The 18,338-nt window shown below is 41.0% G+C and overlaps 1 pseudogene; it reads left to right on the forward strand.

Moving 5' to 3' along the window:
• The first annotated feature begins 1,866 nt into the window (after nucleotides 1-1,866).
• LOC139463418 (band 7 protein AGAP004871-like) lies at nucleotides 1,867-15,493 on the forward strand (annotated as a pseudogene).
• Nucleotides 15,494-18,338: the final 2,845 nt, after the last annotated feature.

Genomic DNA, 18,338 nt, shown 5'->3' on the forward strand with positions numbered 1-18,338 from the left:
CATTAGGTTTCTCTTCCGTTTCTATGACATGGTCTAATTCACGATAATTCTTCTATCGTCGTCTCAGTTTGAATCCAGCCAGAATCTTGAGTTATTGTAATGTCTTATGCATTAGGGGGCACGGGAGGTCCAGTCGTCTAAGGCGCCGTGTTTCGCTGTGCAGAGTTGCGTCCCTTGGGCACGCCAGAAAGCTATGATTGTGGGTTCGAATCCCTGTTCGCCCCGATTATGTTTCTAGGTTTGTCAGCAGCATGTCCGTGCTCGTGGATTTCACCAAAGTGGTAAACGTCTGAGACCTGCATCCCTTCAGGCTTTCCTCCCACATTAAGCTGACACGACGTGATATAACTGGAATACTGTTAAAAGCGGAGTTAAACCCAACTCACTCACTCACTCTTAAGCATTATGTTCTTTCTTCATCATATATATGAATCGTAAAGTGTGGACCCAACTTTGAAAGTTAAGAGTGCCAGCCCTCATTTTTACATACATATATTCTATTCAAATACAAATTTCCCATTTCTAGCATTTATTTTATTACACACCTGGTATGTCTTCCTGGCTGGTTCTCGCTATGTCTCCCCTCGCTAATCATTAAAACAACTATTATTACTCATTTTTAACGTGTTAAAAGGTTCATACCAAAACCGAAATAATTACCACCCACTGTCATTTCCTTTTACATTCAAATATCATGGTCACTCTCCGCCAAGAGACCGCCTCCGTGGTCTGGAGGTTGAACGTCCGCCCGGAGAGGGGAAGGTCCGGGGTTCGATCTCCGGCTGCGTCATACCAAAAGACGTTAAAAGATGGCACTGTCTGGCGCTTAGCATTAAAGAGGGGCTAAAACAAGGACTGGTCGGCTCGGAGTCAGTATACTTTTTCGGAGTGGGGCATTCATGTTAAACTGCGACATGGTATCTCAGTGGGCTAGCACTATAAATCGGCATCAGTCTAGACTAGTACAAGCAGACACACACACGTGCATGCACGTCCCTATATATTGCTAAATCTTATAATGTTTTAGATATGCCTGATGTCGACAAACTTTGTTTTATTCTCAGTGACTCCAGTGTGTGTTTTATACTTGCCAAAGTCTGCTTTTTAATTCTTAATCGTAGAAAACATCTTTTATATGGATAACGTTTTACTATATCATCTTTATATCATTTATGTATAAATTCTGTGATAATTCGTCTCTCATAATTCTATTGAATGGTTCTGTACATTTTATATATGTCAAGTTGTATAAAGCTGTCTTATGTATGTACAGGAGTGAGACGTTAATAAACTATTGTCTGTCTGTCTGTCTATATAAGTGCAATAATCTTGAACGCGAAGTCAAACACCCCATTTTACATCACCTCATTTCCGCCAAGGGGTAAAGCTGTGTTAACTGAACCGACGCGGAAATGTGAATACGGCGATTAGAACAGGACAATCGGGTGCGACAGGTCGGGTATTTTCGTATCACTGTGTTCACGTGAATATTCGTACCTGGCGATTTGTGGGATTTCTTTGGTTTGTGCGCAATTTCAGTCACATTTTTCGGCACTTGTTTGCGCCATTAATGTGTCAGCATGAGCAGCGAATGACTCACCATCGTTATCACTGTACCATTGACGTAGATCTAGGTTGTTTTGAGAACTATATTTACCTACTACCTTTGAACACACCTGGATTGTGAAATCGGAGTTGACGACACGGAATCTGGCCCCGTGTAAAATTGTGTAAGCCTGACGCGCTCTTACACAAGAAGAGTTCACTAAGATATTTTGCAACTCGGACCGCATATAGCATAAACGATTGCCCTCGAATAAAATACGTAAACACGTGCACCCAACCGTGACGACAAATACACCATGGAATGAATAGCTATCGCAATACATCGGTCAGTGGCTAACAACACAATGCAAAGGATTAATCAATACCGCGTGACTGCTGAATAGAAAATACTGATTATGTGCAATCCTTATCGAAGTGTTTGTTTGTTATGGAGACGGAACACGAGGCTGGCAACGGGGTGGAGCTTGTAACGTCCAGGTCTCACACCGGAAGTTCCCAAGTTTTCAAGGCAACAGCGCGATGTACCGAGGCGAAGGAGGACAGGCAGAGGAGACGGGAACGGACCAACTGATAGACGAGTATTATAAAGACCTCGATAAGGACCCTAAGTTATCGGAACCCAAACCGCCTCAAGTCAGTCATCCTAGCACCAGCAATATGAGCGGACACGGCGGGGCTAAAGTTGAACCCTTTTCGATCGATTCGGGTAAATATTCATGCTGATACAGTGATAGGGTGCGGTCGTGCTTACAGCAGCTTCGTCCTAATAGTTGATACGCTTTGTATTATTGTCGGTTCGTTTCCTGTAGCTTTTGTATCTAACTCACGTAGTGTCGTCTGGTAGTTTGCTATGTTTAACTAGGTAGGTCAGGATATATTGACTATGTGCGAGGCGTCCTGTCAGTTGACAGAATGTATGCGATGTGTCGGCCTAGTTAGTTGACCTGGATGTGTGTGTGTGGATATTCATTGAATAGGTGAGACGCTGTGTGGATACAATGTCGTTTTCAAATGATCCTCAACCGGTCCTTGAGTACTGTGTTAAAAGGAATCGATATTTATGAGTGTTGTGGAGCGTATTGACTTCAGCAATCCGCGACGGTAAACTATCCTGCTGCATGTAAACACGTTGACTACCTGCCTACCGAAAGGTGTTTCCGAAAACTTGTAAATACGGGTCTCCATTGTGAATATATTTCATATTGTATTTACGATATCAATCCACGACAGTAAACCACCTTGTTTCATATAAACATTAAGTGTCTGCCTGTCCGCCCCAATGTGTTCGTTGATACTTGTAAATAGAGGTGGCAATTGTAAATAAATGGCATATGGTATTTACTGTATCAATCCACGACAGTAAACCACCTTGTTTCATATATACATTAAGTGTCTGCCTGTCCACCCAAGGTGTTCGTTGATACTTGTAAATTGGGGTGTTAATTGTAAAAATAATGAAATATTGTATTAACTATATCTATCCACGATAGTAAACCACTATGTTTCATATAAACACGGTGTTTGTCTAGCTAAAGGCGTTTGGGGATACTTGTAAATAGAGGTGTCAATTGTAAATGAATGACATATGGTATTTACTATATCAATCCACGACGGTAAACCATCCTACTTCATATAAACATAGGTGTCTACCTGCCTACCCCAAGGTGTTCATGGATACTTGTAAATAGGGGTGACAGTTGTAAATAAAATGTTCATGTTGTATTTACTTCATCTATCCACGACAGTAAACCACGATATTTCATATAAACACGGTGTCTGTCTAGCTCAAGGCGTTCGGGGATACTTGTAAATAGAGGTGTCAATTAAGAATTGACCTTCACTTTGTGTGAGTTCATTGGAGTATGAACCTGCATAGAGTGAGGGCCAAAGTGTATAAACGTTGGAGCTTGCGCCGACGTTCATACAATGTTTGGCCCTCACTCTATAAAGGTTCATACTCCAATGAACTCACACAAAGTGAAAGTCAATTCTTATAATTTTTTATCACAATTTCTTTCCTCAAAGGACGTAGGCCAAGATCTAAACACAATTTTATTTAGTACGCGTGACTTCATGTTTACACTGACAGCCAAACATAAACCAGCTATATCGCGGAATAAAATAGTTCCCCCAGAAGAGAGGTGACATGAGCGTATGGATGCAGTACTTGCTCTTCAGAAACATCTTACGCAAGAATTGTGTTCACATAATATCCCCATTAGATGAGAAAGGTCTGTAATGAACTTCCTCAGTAAGTCAGTCACAATGACAGCGAATCGTAATACATTTACATCAAGTACAAGACGTCAAAATGGCCGACACGATAAACGTGACGGGGGGGGGGGGATTTCCGAAGTTGTTAATGAACCTGTGGCGGTTACATGGGTTAGTCATCATTGATCAACTGACCGATTATTGAAAGGTGGTTAAAGATGCGTCAAACAGACACCAAGGTGAATTCGTAGATAAATTACATGTTGTATTTACTATAACAATCAACGACAGTAAGCCGCTATGTTTCATAGTAACACGGTGGGGTCTGCCTACCCCAAGGTGATACTTGTAAATAGGGGTGTCAATTGTAAATAAATTACATGTTGCATATACGATATCAATCCACGACGGTAAACCACCATGTTTCATATAAATATAGGTGTCTGCCTGCCTACCACCAGGTGTTGGTTGATACTTGTAAAAAGGGGCTGTCAGTTGTTAACAAATTACATATTGCATTTACTATATCAATCCACGACAGTACACCACCACGTTTCGTATAAACACGGTGTCTGTCTAACTAAAGGCGTACAGGGATACTGGTAAATAGGTGTCAATTGTAAATAAATGACATATTGTATTTACTATAACAATCCACGACAGTACACCACCATGTTTCATATCAAAATAGGTTTCCGCCTGTCTAATGAATTCGAAGGCGTTTCGATACAGGTACATTGTGGTGTGTTGATATAGTATTTACTATATCAATCCACGACGGTACAGCACCATGTTCCATATTGACATAGTGTCTGCCTGTCAAGCACCAGATGGTCGGGCATGCTGGCGTGGTGTACCACATCTGTGACATCAGTGGTTTTACAATAACTGGAGGCAATAGTTTTGTTGTTTTGCTATAATTGTGAGTGTATTTTTAACGCCAGTCAGCAATATGCACCAACACACGCAACGTCTATTTGTTTGTTTGTCGTTTAACGCCGTACTCAGCAATATTCCGGCTATATGACGGCGGACTGTAAATAATATAGTCTGGACCAGACAATCCAGTGATTGACATCATAAGCATCGATCCGCGCAATTTGATCCAAGTCCGCGAGCCTGACCACCCGATCCCATTTTTCGGCTCTTACGACAAGCATAGTTGCCTGTAACGGCTAGCAAGGGTTGATGAAGATCTATTCTACCCCGGGTCTTCACGGGTCAACACACACAACGGGGTAGGTTGGGGGTGCCACGTGGGACACCGGGGTGATGGGTGATTAACAGGTATTTGTGCGATGGTTAACACGGGTCATTGTACCAGATAAATGAAATCTTTGAAACCCGAGGCTTTTTCCGTGCGACAGGCAATCCATGTGAATTTCTGTGCGACAAATGAATGGGTTTGTTCTTTGCAACATCAAATCGTTTTTTTTTTATTCTGTGCAACAAATTATGATTGCGGTCTCCAATGATTGATGATGGCTGACTGTGCTCAATCGTGCTTGCGAACGACTTGAAAACCCCGGTCGATCCAGGCGAACCCGTGTTGCCCTTTACCTTGGTTGACCAATGTTAGCTCACGTTATCTGATTTACATGATACTTCGGTTGATTAATGTTGCCCATAACAACTGAACTCCCTTGGTGCGGTAATCTGGTTAGCGCCCTCCGGGTGACGTCATCGGTGAAGAAAATTTGTTTTATTTATTGTTTCAATCATGAATTAAAGTAATGAGTGAGCGAGTGAGTGAGTTGGGTTTAACGCCGCTTTTAACATTATTCCAGTTATATCGCAGCGTGTCAGCTTAATGTGGGAGGAAAGCCCGAAGTAATGCAGGTCTCAGACGTTTACCACTTTGGTGAAACCCACGAGCACGGGTATGGTGCTGACAAACCTAGAAACATAATCGGGGTGAACCGGGATTCGAACCCACAATCATAGGTTTCTGGCGTGCCCAAGGGACGCAACTCTGCACAGCAAAACGCGGCATGAATTAAAGTAAACAGAATAAACTAGTAGGTGTTTATAGTATATGTGTATTGTGATATAGAAACTTCTGGGAAATTTAACTTTCTATTGTTGATATATATACTTTGGAATTACTAATGCATCTTGCATATAATTTGATGTTATAATCTTTATTTTTTATGTTTTGTATAAAATGGTTTATATGCATACAATAGAAAAAGTACAATGGCAGCTTTATCAAGCAATGAAAAGACTCAGCTAGTTTTTGTTATAGCAATACACATTACCCCTGAAGATCCCGGTAAGAATAGCAACCCATGCTTGCTGTAAAAGGCGACTATGCTTGTAAGAGGCCACTAAAGGGATCGGGTGGTCAGGCCCGCTGTCTTGGTTGATGCATGTCATCGCATCCCAAATGCGTAGATCGTTGCTCATGATGTCAATCACTGGATTGTCTGGTCCAGTCTAGATTATTTACAGACCGCCCTTGTATAGCTGGAATATCGCTGAGTGCACCGTTTAACAACAAACAAGCCATACAGGTGCATTTTGTACAGCTCGGAACGATGCACATGATATTTATCACTGAATTGTCTGATCCAGACTCAATTATTTGCAGACCGCCATCGTATAGCTGCAATATTGCTGAGTGCGGCCTTAAACAACAAACCAACCAACCAACCAAGCCTAAATCCACTTGAATGTCTGTTACCACTTAAATGCCTAACCCGAACTAAGCTGCCAGCAGTTTCTTATCACATATCAAATCTTAACAGCTTCCACACACTGTTGTTATTTGTTTCAGAAAGTGGTAGTGAAAGCGGTATTGGGTGCTGTGGATACATCCTGTACGCCCTCTCCCTCTTCTGCATGCTCATCACATTCCCTCTCTCCCTCTGTGTAGCCATTAAGGTAAGAAGATCGCCCGTACAAGGCCATGTGGTACACAAGCCGTTTAGGGCCATTTGTTTATTTCTTTACTAACTTAACATTTCAAGATGCTATGTTGAAATTTCACGTAAGTATCTTGAAATGTCAACTTATCATCTTGAAATTTCAAGATCATTTTCTTGAAATTACAACTTTTGTATCTTGAAATTTCAACATATAATCTTGAAATTTCAACATCGTATCTTAAGATTTCAAGATAATAAGCTGAAATTTCAAGTTAAAATCTTTAAGTTTCAAGTTTAGTATCTTGGAATTTCAACTTATTATCTTGAAATTTCAAGGTCATTTTCTTGAATTTTTAACCTATGTATCTTGACAATTCAACATAGTATCTTGAAATTTCAACTTATAATCTTGAAATTTCAAGCTAAAGTCTTAAATCTCCAACTTATTATTTTGAAATTTCAACTTAGTATCTTGAAATTTCAACATAGTATCTTGAAATGTCAATTTACCTTGAAACTTCAAGTTCATTTTCTTGAATTTACAACTTATGTATCTTGAAATTTCAACATATCATCTTTAAATTTCAACATAGTTTCTTAAAATGTCAAGATAGTAAGTTAAAATTTCAATTTAGTATCTTGTAGTGTCAACTTGGTATCTTGAATTTTCAACTTATGAATCTTGAAATTTCAACTTATTATCTTGAAATTTCAAGGTCATTTTCTTGAATTTTCAACTGAAGTAGGTGGGTTGCTGGAGACCAATTATAACCCGGTTCTTCACGGGTATCTCGCTGGAATTACACTGACGGGAACTGATCGCTCACGTTACAATTACCATTGATTTCTCTGAGAATTCATATTGGTTATTGATGAAGGTTACAACAAAACGGGGAATATTGATTATCGCTTAGAGGCGAAGGGTGTGAAAATATCTGTGTTTGGTTGACACAATTAATCAATAATTTCATATGGTTATATATTTGAATATACCTTGGATATTTACACGTAGAACGTTACTGCCAAACACGTGACAGCATGTGCCATTATGTCAAGGGTTGTCAGATTGATTCGGCATTCTGACGAAGTGGTTGCTCGTGGGTTTCACCGAAGTGGTAAACGTCTGAGACCTGCATCCCTTCGGGCTTTCCTCCCACATTAAGCTGACACGCCGTGATATAACTGTAATACTGTTAAAAGCGGCGTTAGACCCTACTCACTCACTCACTCACTCACTCTGACGAAGTGTAAAGATAACCCATATCAATTGTCCCCTAATATATAAGCAGGGGCGGTCGGGTAGCCTAGTGGTTAAAGCGTTCGCTCGTCACGCCGAAGACCCTGGTTCGATTCCCGACATGGGTACATTGTGTGAAGCCCATTTCTGGTGTCCCCGGCCGTGGTATTGCTGGAATATTGCTAAAAGCAGCGTAAAACCATTCTCACTCAACCTAGTAAATATGCAGCGCCTCTGTGTGCATATAGGGATGGCTGGGACAACATCTACATAGTACCTATAGGAGTATAAGGGTCCGATCGTTTTATACTCTGGGTGGGGTGGGGAGGGGGGCGTGGGGGGGGTGTCATCCCAGGCACCCCCACCAAACCCACCCCGAATATCAAATGGTCGGTCCCTAAGGATACAGTAACAACAGTACCACCGCCTGCATACCACGCACCAGTTATGTAAAGTTACCAAGGTGTCGTTGTTCAAAGAGATCTTAGAGCAAAGGTGATCGTTACTCCCACACCTTAACATAGACTTACGTCAGGCGTAGCGCTGTGGTTGTTTTGTACAGCCACACCCAGAACAGAACTGCCACGCGCATACTACCCATCGATATTACCACAACAACAGCATTATCAAATATGCGTGTCCTTCAACACTGGTGTAAATATATAAAACAATGAATTCAAATATTTTTTTAACGAATCAAAGAAACGCAATACACAGAAAATGCACAAACACACCCTCACTTCCCAGTGAACAAAGCGATGTTATTGAACTCTTCACTGATTGGGAAAACTGATTACTCTCTTGTTATATGTGTGATCGTTTTGTGGAGTTGTGACGATCATTAGGCGTCCTCTACCTCCAGTGTAAATTTACCAGGAGAATATGTCAGTGGTAGTCCTTATTGATTGGTGTTAATTAGTGAACTGATCAATCAGAACTGATCTCACCTGTCCACGTGTTCTGAAGGAACAGGTGCAAACATACAGACACGGTACACAATGGCAGTTTACACACGATTGATGTCCGTTACTTGTGAGCTAAAGAGAACAATAGGTTGGTATCTGGTCGTCATTTGGTGTAAGTTTATACTTTGAACTAAATATGTATTTTATGTCATCTTACTCATAAATTACGAAAATAGATGATCACTGCAAACTTTCCAGAATAAAGACCAAGTGGTAAATATCTAATCAGTCTGTAAACATCCTCGCGAAGTATTTATCTTATCAGATCCACCGCATGAACTGATCAAGACCCTTTTTTTACTGCTTCATAACTTTAATTTACGGTATGCAAAAGTTGGACATTACTTGTTGGTTTTCGTGATATACAGATTATTAGCCAAGTTTATGTTTGTTTAGTCCCGACCATTTGTTGTATAAATGCTGTATGTGTGCTTATAACGAACTACGGTTATTACGAACTAAAATGAGTGGTTCCTTCGAGTTCGTTATAACTGTAGTTTACTGTACGTATTTTTCCACAATGCAATATGAACATAGTAACATTATGAACCGCATATGAATACAAAATATGATCCGCTCCGTTTATCATATAGTGCCAAATGACTGACTGACTGACTGACTGACTAACTGACTCACTCACACAGAGGGAAACCGCTATTCGCTATAACCTATTTGGAACATCAGACAATAATTTATTGATCAAGCGACTGGGGAGCTTAAACGTAGTCCGTGCTTGGTTACCTCATTTGCATATTTATTGGATGGGTTTATCGCATCGATGTCACTATCCATTTATGTATGATAAAATACATTTAAGTCTGCGCGTGCGCGCATGTGTGTTTTGAGTAGGTGAATGTTCCAGAATGACAATCGAAAATATCCCAGCTATATCACGGCGTCCTGTAATTAAGAGACGATGGTGGTGCGACCACGCATAAATTTACAGATCAAGCCGAATAGCGACTCGTGCCCCTCTCAAGAACATTTGTGCGACCGGGTTCCGTCGTAGCACAGACGGGCATACATTAAACAATTGTCAACTCGTTGCGTAATTGTTCACATATATTTCCCCATATATTATATATATTGCAGATGCAATTTAACGCACATCGGGACATGTGGAATAATACAGTATGGTTGAACACATTTATCTGTGTCTTGGGTATATTTTTAGTTGCCAGACATATGTAAAACCAAAAAGTAATTCTGAGGGATTCTTTGACGAAGAACTTGAAATCATACGCGCATTTTGATTGGTTTGTCGTATTTTCGCACATAACATTCATCGATAGGGGTGCGACATTCGTCACCACTCGCCCCTTTCCGTAACCTGCAAGAAGAGCTATTCGGCTTGTCCCGGAATAACACGAGTTGGTCACGAATGAGAGATGCGAGGGTTCCCGCAGGTTACGGAAAGGGGCGAGTGGTGACGAATGAACGAAATCAGTGACATCGTTCAGCGCAATAATGGAACACAAACCCTCACAAAAGAGAGTAGCCCGTTAGTGGGCATGGCCTATTTTTATTTCAGTTTAAGGAAACAAACGCAAACGAAATTGCTTGGTTAACCAATAAAATGACACGGTATCACTTGCGATTATTTATTCTGATGTGACATTGGGATCTTAGTGCTACGATTGCCGTAACTCCCATTCTTTGAAATAGAGTTACTACAGCCGTAGCGCTAAGATCGCTTTATGAAACAGGCGACTATCGGGTTCACCTGCCCAGAAAATATCATGGCCTTAAAATAAGTGAGTAATATAGGTTTAACGCCGCTGTGAAGAGTATTCCTGTAATCAGCTAAATGTGGGAGGAACGCCCGAAATGATGCAAGTCTCAGACGTTCAACTAAGTGGAACCCACGAGTGAGTGAGTGAGTGAGTATGGTTTTACGCCGCTTTTAGCAATATTCCAGCAATATCACGGCGGGGGGACACCAGAAATGGGCTTCACACATTGTACCCATGTCGGGAATCGAACCCTGGTCTCCGACTTGAGGAGCGAACGCTTTAACCACCAGGCTACACGACCGCCCCGAACCCACGAGTGAGTGAGTTGGGTTTAACGCTGCTTTGAACAATATTCCAGTTATATCGCGGCGTGTCAGCTTAATGTGGGAGGAAAGCCCTGAGTGATGCAGGTCTCAGACGTTTACTACTTCGGTGAAACCCACGAGCAGGGGTATGTGCTGACAAACATAAAAACATAATCGGGGCGAACCGGGATTCGAACCCACAATCATAGGTTTCTGGCGTGCCCAAGGGACGCAACTCTGCACAGCGATTTGCGGCGTCTGAGTGAACTGCTGTAAAACTGAGTTAAACCAACACTCTTCCTCCCAACGTTGCAGGTGGTGCAGGAATATGAGAGGGCGGTCATATTTCGACTGGGTCGTCTGGTCCCCGGAGGCGCCAAGGGGCCGGGTAAGTACAATCATTTTATCTTCCAACTAGCCACTGGAATATCTATAATCGAGCTGATCACGAACCATTTGATTTCCTGGAAACCAACGCTGTGTTCGCCATACATGAAATCAAGTTAGTTAAACCAACTGATCATCTGTAAGTCTGGGGTCGGTCGAGGAGTGTTCTGGTATTTTGTATAGCCGGGATCACTTATTTTTTCAGCTATTTATAACTATGAGACAATTCTTTTTTCTAAAACACGTATTGCCAATTTCTTTTTTATTCCTACCAATTTTCAAGACTTTTCGGGGAAAAGAATGTCAAAAAGTCTGCCCCTGACATCTACCTTGAAACCAACCATTTAATTGCTTTTTTTGAGTCAATCAGTTGACCGTCTTTTAACAAATAAGGTAGTTATTGTGAAACAGGGCATTTTGGTAAGGATGAAACTATACGAGTAGTGACGGATGGTTCATTGGTTACACAATGGCATCCAATCCATCACCAAGAAATCAAACCAAAAAATACACTAATAGATTTATGTGAAGCAAACAGTTTGTCAAATTGGAAGGCTTTCGTCTCGATGTGTAAATTGAATACACGAAGGAAGAGGGGAAATGATGAGAAAAATGTATTTAAAACATCGCAATATGTCGATTTCACTCGCCGTGTTATGTGTGGATAAGCCTTATAGAGTGATTATGTTGTGCATGCGGTCGGCTTCCTTTGCTGAATCTTTTCTGATGGTGAGAAAAAAGTGATACAAGGATTTCTAATAGTCTGAATACCATAACATGCATATACATATATTATAGTAAAAAAAACTAAATAAGACTTGGACTTGAAAATGGTTTGAGGTCTTGAAAATGAAACTTGTACCCTGATACTGAAAGCATAAATATATGATGATGACGACGATGATGATGATGATGACGATGATGATGATGATGATGATGTTCTGTTGGGCAGGTTTGTTCTTCATCATCCCGTGCATGGATTCTTTCACCAAAGTGGATCTGAGAACTATATCGTTCGATGTGCCGCCCCAGGAGGTGAGTGTCATACGCAACGTTGTCAGTAATATTTCAGTATCATCGCGGCCTGTAAAAATAGAGTCTTCTACACCAGGAGAACGGTACCAGTGCTAGATGAAAAAAGGATTCAAGGCGTCGTGTACTCAATAAGCCAGGTCACATGTTTTGACCCATCTGTCCTAAATGTAGTCGAGGTGAAGCAAGGAATATCTTATCAACAAGTAACATCTTTCAACGTAATTAGGTTTGTCGTTGGGACCTTTCGCTCTCGTGGTCTTGTGGATAGAGGGTCTACACGGATAGGTCGGTGGCTCGATCCCCAACACTCTCCGTGCAGACCGTCTATCCAAAAGACCACGGGAGCGGTCGACAATGGTAATCCTCCCTCGTGGTATGGACATTGTTACACCTCACTGAACAGACCGGTGAGAATATGTCTTCAGCAACCCATGCTTGCCGTAAAGGGCGACTGTGCTTGTCATAAAAGGCGATTAACGGGGTCGGATGGCCATGCTCGCTGACTTGCTTACTGCACGTTATCGTATCCCAGTTGCGTAGATCGATGCTCATGATGCCAAACACTGAATTGTCGGTTGTTTACAGACCGCCGTCATGTAGCTGGAATATTGCCGAGCGCGGCGTTAAACAACAAACAAACAAAACACCTCACTCACTCACTGTCTCTTATAGGTGTTGACGCGTGACTCTGTGACGGTAGCCGTGGACGCCGTGGTCTACTACCGTACGAGCAACGCCACCGCTTCCATCACCAACGTGGAAGACTCAAGCCGATCCACGAGACTGTTGGCAGCCACAACACTCAGGAACGTCCTTGGAACCAAAAGTCTGGCCGAGATTTTGTCAGAGAGAGAATCTATCAGTCAGAATATGCAGGTAAGATGGATATCTGTCTGTCCATCCATCCATCCATCCATCCAACCAATCATTCATTCCGAAATTTGTCTTTCATGTATTGGTTAAAGTACAAAGATTTCTGTTGTAAGTTGTGTAAACATCTCGATGATGAAATAAGGTAAATCTTAGAGTGGTGTTGGCAAAAGTATAAATCAGTGATTTTGGTTAAAAAAAAACCTAATTATTTATTTTGGATAATAAAAGAAGACAAGGAAATATTTATCAGTCTTGTAAATGCGCAATTAGAAATGGTTTGAGTATCACCTGTGAATATTGTTTGCTGTGAGGTGAATGGGGATTAACATCGCGCTTAAGATTAAAGTACTTATACAGCGACGTGTGCGTGCGTGCGTGCGTGCGTGCGTGTGTGTGTGCTTGTACTAGTCGGACAAATTCCGGTTGTATGGTTCTAACCCAGTGAGATACCATGCCACAATTTAACATGGATACCCCTCTCAGACACAGTATACTGGTTCCGAGCCAACCAGCCTTTGTTTTATCCCCTAGATGCCGAGGACCAGGCAGGGAAACAACAAGTACCATCTTTAACGTCTCTGTTGTTTAAGTATGATATATGCTATTCTCAAATTATATCATCTTTATCGTCCCATAGTTGTCTCTAGATGAAGCCACAGACCCATGGGGTGTGAAGGTGGAGAGAGTAGAAGTGTAAGTAACATCCTCACAAACTCTTGCAAATGTTCAATCAATACCATGTGTAGCCGAGTTGTGTTATCGTTTGTTATTTAACAACTGTAAATAATCGAGTCTGGACCTGACAATCCAGCGACTGAAATGAGTGAGTGGGTGAGTTAAAATTTAACGTCGCATCGGCATTATTTCAGCCATATAGCGACGACTGACATGAGCACTGATCTACGCAATTAGGGCACGGTGACATGCATCAACCAAGTCTGACACCTGACCAATTCTAAGTCGGATCTTCACAGGGGTATTACGATAACCTCATGAGATGAGATTATGAATCATCGCTGTCAATCACTAGAGTTTATGGCCCAGGCTTGATTATTTACAAACATACATTTACATACAGCTGGAATATTACAGAGGGCGGCGTTAAACAACGAACACATCTTTAAAAAATACGTGTGGTCTATCATTGGGATTGAATTTAAAACTCCAAATAATAATTAATGTTCTTCGAAAAGAAATGCATACAGACAAGTATCAGACGCAGTGTGCTAGCATTATGAGTGCGTCTGAATTTGTTAAATAATATTCTAGAATAAGCTAATTCCAAGATGCGGTAAACAATGAAACTGTTATAAGAAACTTTATATACCATGCTATAAATGTTAGACTCCAAACACTAAGCCTATAAATGTTAATGATGGACCAAATGTTGTACCATGGGCCGCTGGCCTACACATGTACATGAATAAAGAATTGAGTTATTCCAAGATGCTTTCGTAGCTTATATTTACAATTTTATATTTTGCAGTAAGGACGTGCGACTGCCGCTCCAGCTCCAGAGAGCCATGGCTGCAGAGGCAGAAGCCTCACGAGATGCACGGGCCAAGGTAGATAACTCTTTTATCGCATTTGCTCGCTTTCTGTGAGAAAGTGGTTTATTAAGATTTATTAATCATAGCATTCAAGGAATATATCAATGAAAACATGTTAAATCCTGGTTTTAGGGAGAGTGATTTTATTACGAAACACCTGTTTTAGCTAACTTAAAAATCACTACAACTCGTAACCTACCTGTCACATTTATTGTCACTCAAACATTTATGCGAAGAGGAAGCATTCTTAGTGAAGATTTTATTTTGAACTAAGACAAACAGTACACCGTGACCTTTCTCATTGTTGACCTTGGCCTCGTGAAATCAACCAACCTTGACCTTCCTTCTTTCACTTTCAGGTCATTGCCGCTGAAGGAGAACAGAAGGCTTCCCGGGCTCTGAAGGAAGCTGCAGAGGTCATCTCAGAATCCCCCGCGGCTTTGCAGTTGCGTTATCTGCAGACGCTTAATACCATCTCGGCTGAGAAGAACTCGACAATCATTTTCCCTCTGCCCATTGACCTTCTGCAAGCATTTGTGAAGAAATAGTGAAAAGAAGTCAATCATTTGTGAAGAAATAGTGAAAAGAAGTCAATCATTTGTGAAGAAATAGTGAAAAGAAGACCGCTTGTTTTGTGGCACATGAGAACATTTGAGATGTTATGTTAAGGGGGTTGTGTTGGGTGTGTATTTTTTTCTCATTTTTTTTTTTTAATTTGTTCTAAATTTATTTATTTTTCTTATTATTTATTTGATTTTTAAGGGGGGGGGGGGTAGGGTGTAAGGGTGTGTCATTTGGTAAATTGGGATGGGTGGGGGGTGAGCATAGGGATGGGCAGCGATGAAGAGGGGCAGTGTGGGGATTGTTCAGGCAGCTTGTATATATGCACTGGTTGTTTGTTGTTAGTTCTAAATGGTAACAGTGGTTTCATGACTATTATATAAATGTTTGACCTTTTTTCCACTTATCCTTGAATACTGTTGAATCAGCAGCAGCATATAACCTAAGGGTGATATTATCAGTATTGAGACCATCATGTACACGGTGCCTTGTATATTACATAACCCTACACCTTGTTTAACCGGATTCTGCAAGTCTTACACACACTGTCAACTACGATTCTACATTAACTTCCGCTATAATGCAGAAAAGTATCTGTTACGTTCTACTTGTTTGTCCCGCACATGTTTTTGACGTCAACAAGAAATAAAAATAATAATCTGTCTTTGTCACTTTCACTACAGGCACAATTGTATTGAAAGGATATTTAAGACAAAACCTATTTACATTTCACCTCGTTCGTTATTACCTTGTGCTCTTTAAGGGAAAGAGGAGTAAGCATGATTAGTGCTTGTTCTGTATTAATTCTCTTATATACCATGAGCTATTACTCATTTGATAATTCAAATGTCTTTGGATCATTATTTTATTCCACAAGTATCTACCCTCCATTTTGGTATTAGTTTGCTGCTTTCTTTCTGTTGGCTGGTGCAGCGTAAAGCAATATTCTTTCATTCTTTCTGGGGGATACTGTGTAATCTTGATAATTTTGCCCAATTCATATTCGGTTTCAGAATATAAGATGATATCATTACCCAAAGCACAAAATAAGTCAGCACTGGTACTTCCACCATGTGCACCAGATATTTGTTCCACAAAGCAGGCATAACGCTCCAAGGATCGCAAGTCTGTGCTGAAGTATGGGAAGTGCGATCCTCCTAGCTCTAAGATCCCTTTGTTAAACAGTTTGACAAATACATTTATGTCAGAAGTATTATAAATTTACAAAAACAGAAGATAATTCTTAGGATGAGACCAATATGCTGCATTGAGAATGGAACCCCTCTGTGTAGTCTGGATAACAGGAACAGGCCCGACTTAAACTAAACTGGCTATCTAAAGCTATCTGCTAAAGGTCGAAACAGGACCCTTCGTAAGAGCAGGATGAATTACACTTCCCTGTTTGGAGGGTCCTCTGTCCCGAAACCTTTGGTAATAATTCCTTAAGTTCCTGCATTTGGTCCCGGGAAGGTCACGACCACCGCGTTGTCTTATAGACCGTTATATATATTTAGATGGCAGATATGTGCGAATACTCGGATCTTTCAGCTTATGTTCAGGAATATGCCTCATTTATACTCCCCCAAGTCCTTTTCTATTGAACATAATTCCACCCAGTAAAGTGAGTGAGTGGGGATGGTTTTACGCCGCTTTTAGCTATATTCCAGCAATATCACGGCGGGGGACACCAGAAGTGGGTTTCACAAATTGAAGCCATTTCGGGAATCGAGCCCGGGTCTTCGGAGTGACGAGGGAACGCTTTAACCTCAAGGCTTCCCGACCCCCCTCCCAACTCATATGTAGTACTGCTGAATGACAGAATATGCAAGTTCTGCGCTGAATCGAAGCATCAAACTGTGATAGAAGATGAAGCCCACTTCTTACTTGACTGCTTCTTCTTTTCAGATCAACGTTGCAAACGTAACAGTGTACATCGAGAAAAACTTAGTTTTTATTCATTCATTCTTTGGCCAGTACTGAGAAGTTGTATTAATTTGATCTTACAATGCTTTACAACACCTCTTAGCTTTCACTTTATATATAATGTACAAAGAAAGCCTTGTAAATAGAACTCTAAAATGTAGATACAGCTGGATGATGATAAGTTCAAATGTGTTCAAATTGTATATACAGTAAACTACGTTTATAACGAACACACTTATAACGAACTGACCGATAAAAGAAGTTATGTTTTAGTCCCGGGGAAAAATGTTGAAAAATGCTGTATATATGCTTATAACGAACTACGGTTATTACGAACTACATTTATTGGTCCCCTTGAGTTCGTTATAACCGTAGGTTACTGTAGGTGGTCATGGGTTTGATGGGCATCACACTCTTATCTGTATGTAACATTGTTTTTGTACTGTTGTACTAGCTCCAGAAATAAACTATTTATCTATCTTATATCTATTATAGCTCGGTTGACTCGCGCCAACAGGAAGAGACGTTGTAGTGGCAACCCTTCCAGAAAGTCCTTTTGAAGGCACTCTGGATAATCCGGCGTGAAGGTCTTGCTTTGCGATCCACGCAAGCAGTCACAATGGCGCAGCCATGTCAGAGTCTGACCACCCGATCAAGTTTAACCGCCTCGTCGACCAAATATGGATCAGAGGAAATCATTTGTATGCACAGCCTTGTTAGCCAGGGAATGCCACGAATACCGTTGGGGTCGTAAATGTACCCTCTGTACCCAAGATTTTGTAATGTGTTATTTTGCTTGGAACAGAATCGTGTGAATCAATATAAATAAAATCACATATTTAACTTTGATACGACCTCTCTCTTCACTCGGAGAAACAATCAATTGTTTTAAGAGATTGAGTCCGGATTAACTGGATTTCACTGTATAAGGTTGTTTCCAGGTTTGTCAGCACCATACCCGTTTGTGGGTTTCACCAAAGTGGTAAATGTCTGAGACCTGTATCACTAAGGACTTTCCACATTAAACTGACACGCAATGATATACATGGAATACTGTTCAAAGCGGCGTTAACCCACCTCACTCGCTCACTATTATTTGGTTATTTTATTGCGCTATGAAAC

The sequence above is a fragment of the Haliotis cracherodii genome, unplaced genomic scaffold (assembly GCF_022045235.1).
Source record: "Haliotis cracherodii isolate W230 unplaced genomic scaffold, xgHalCrac1.p SCAF_16, whole genome shotgun sequence".
Taxonomy (NCBI): domain Eukaryota; kingdom Metazoa; phylum Mollusca; class Gastropoda; order Lepetellida; family Haliotidae; genus Haliotis; species Haliotis cracherodii.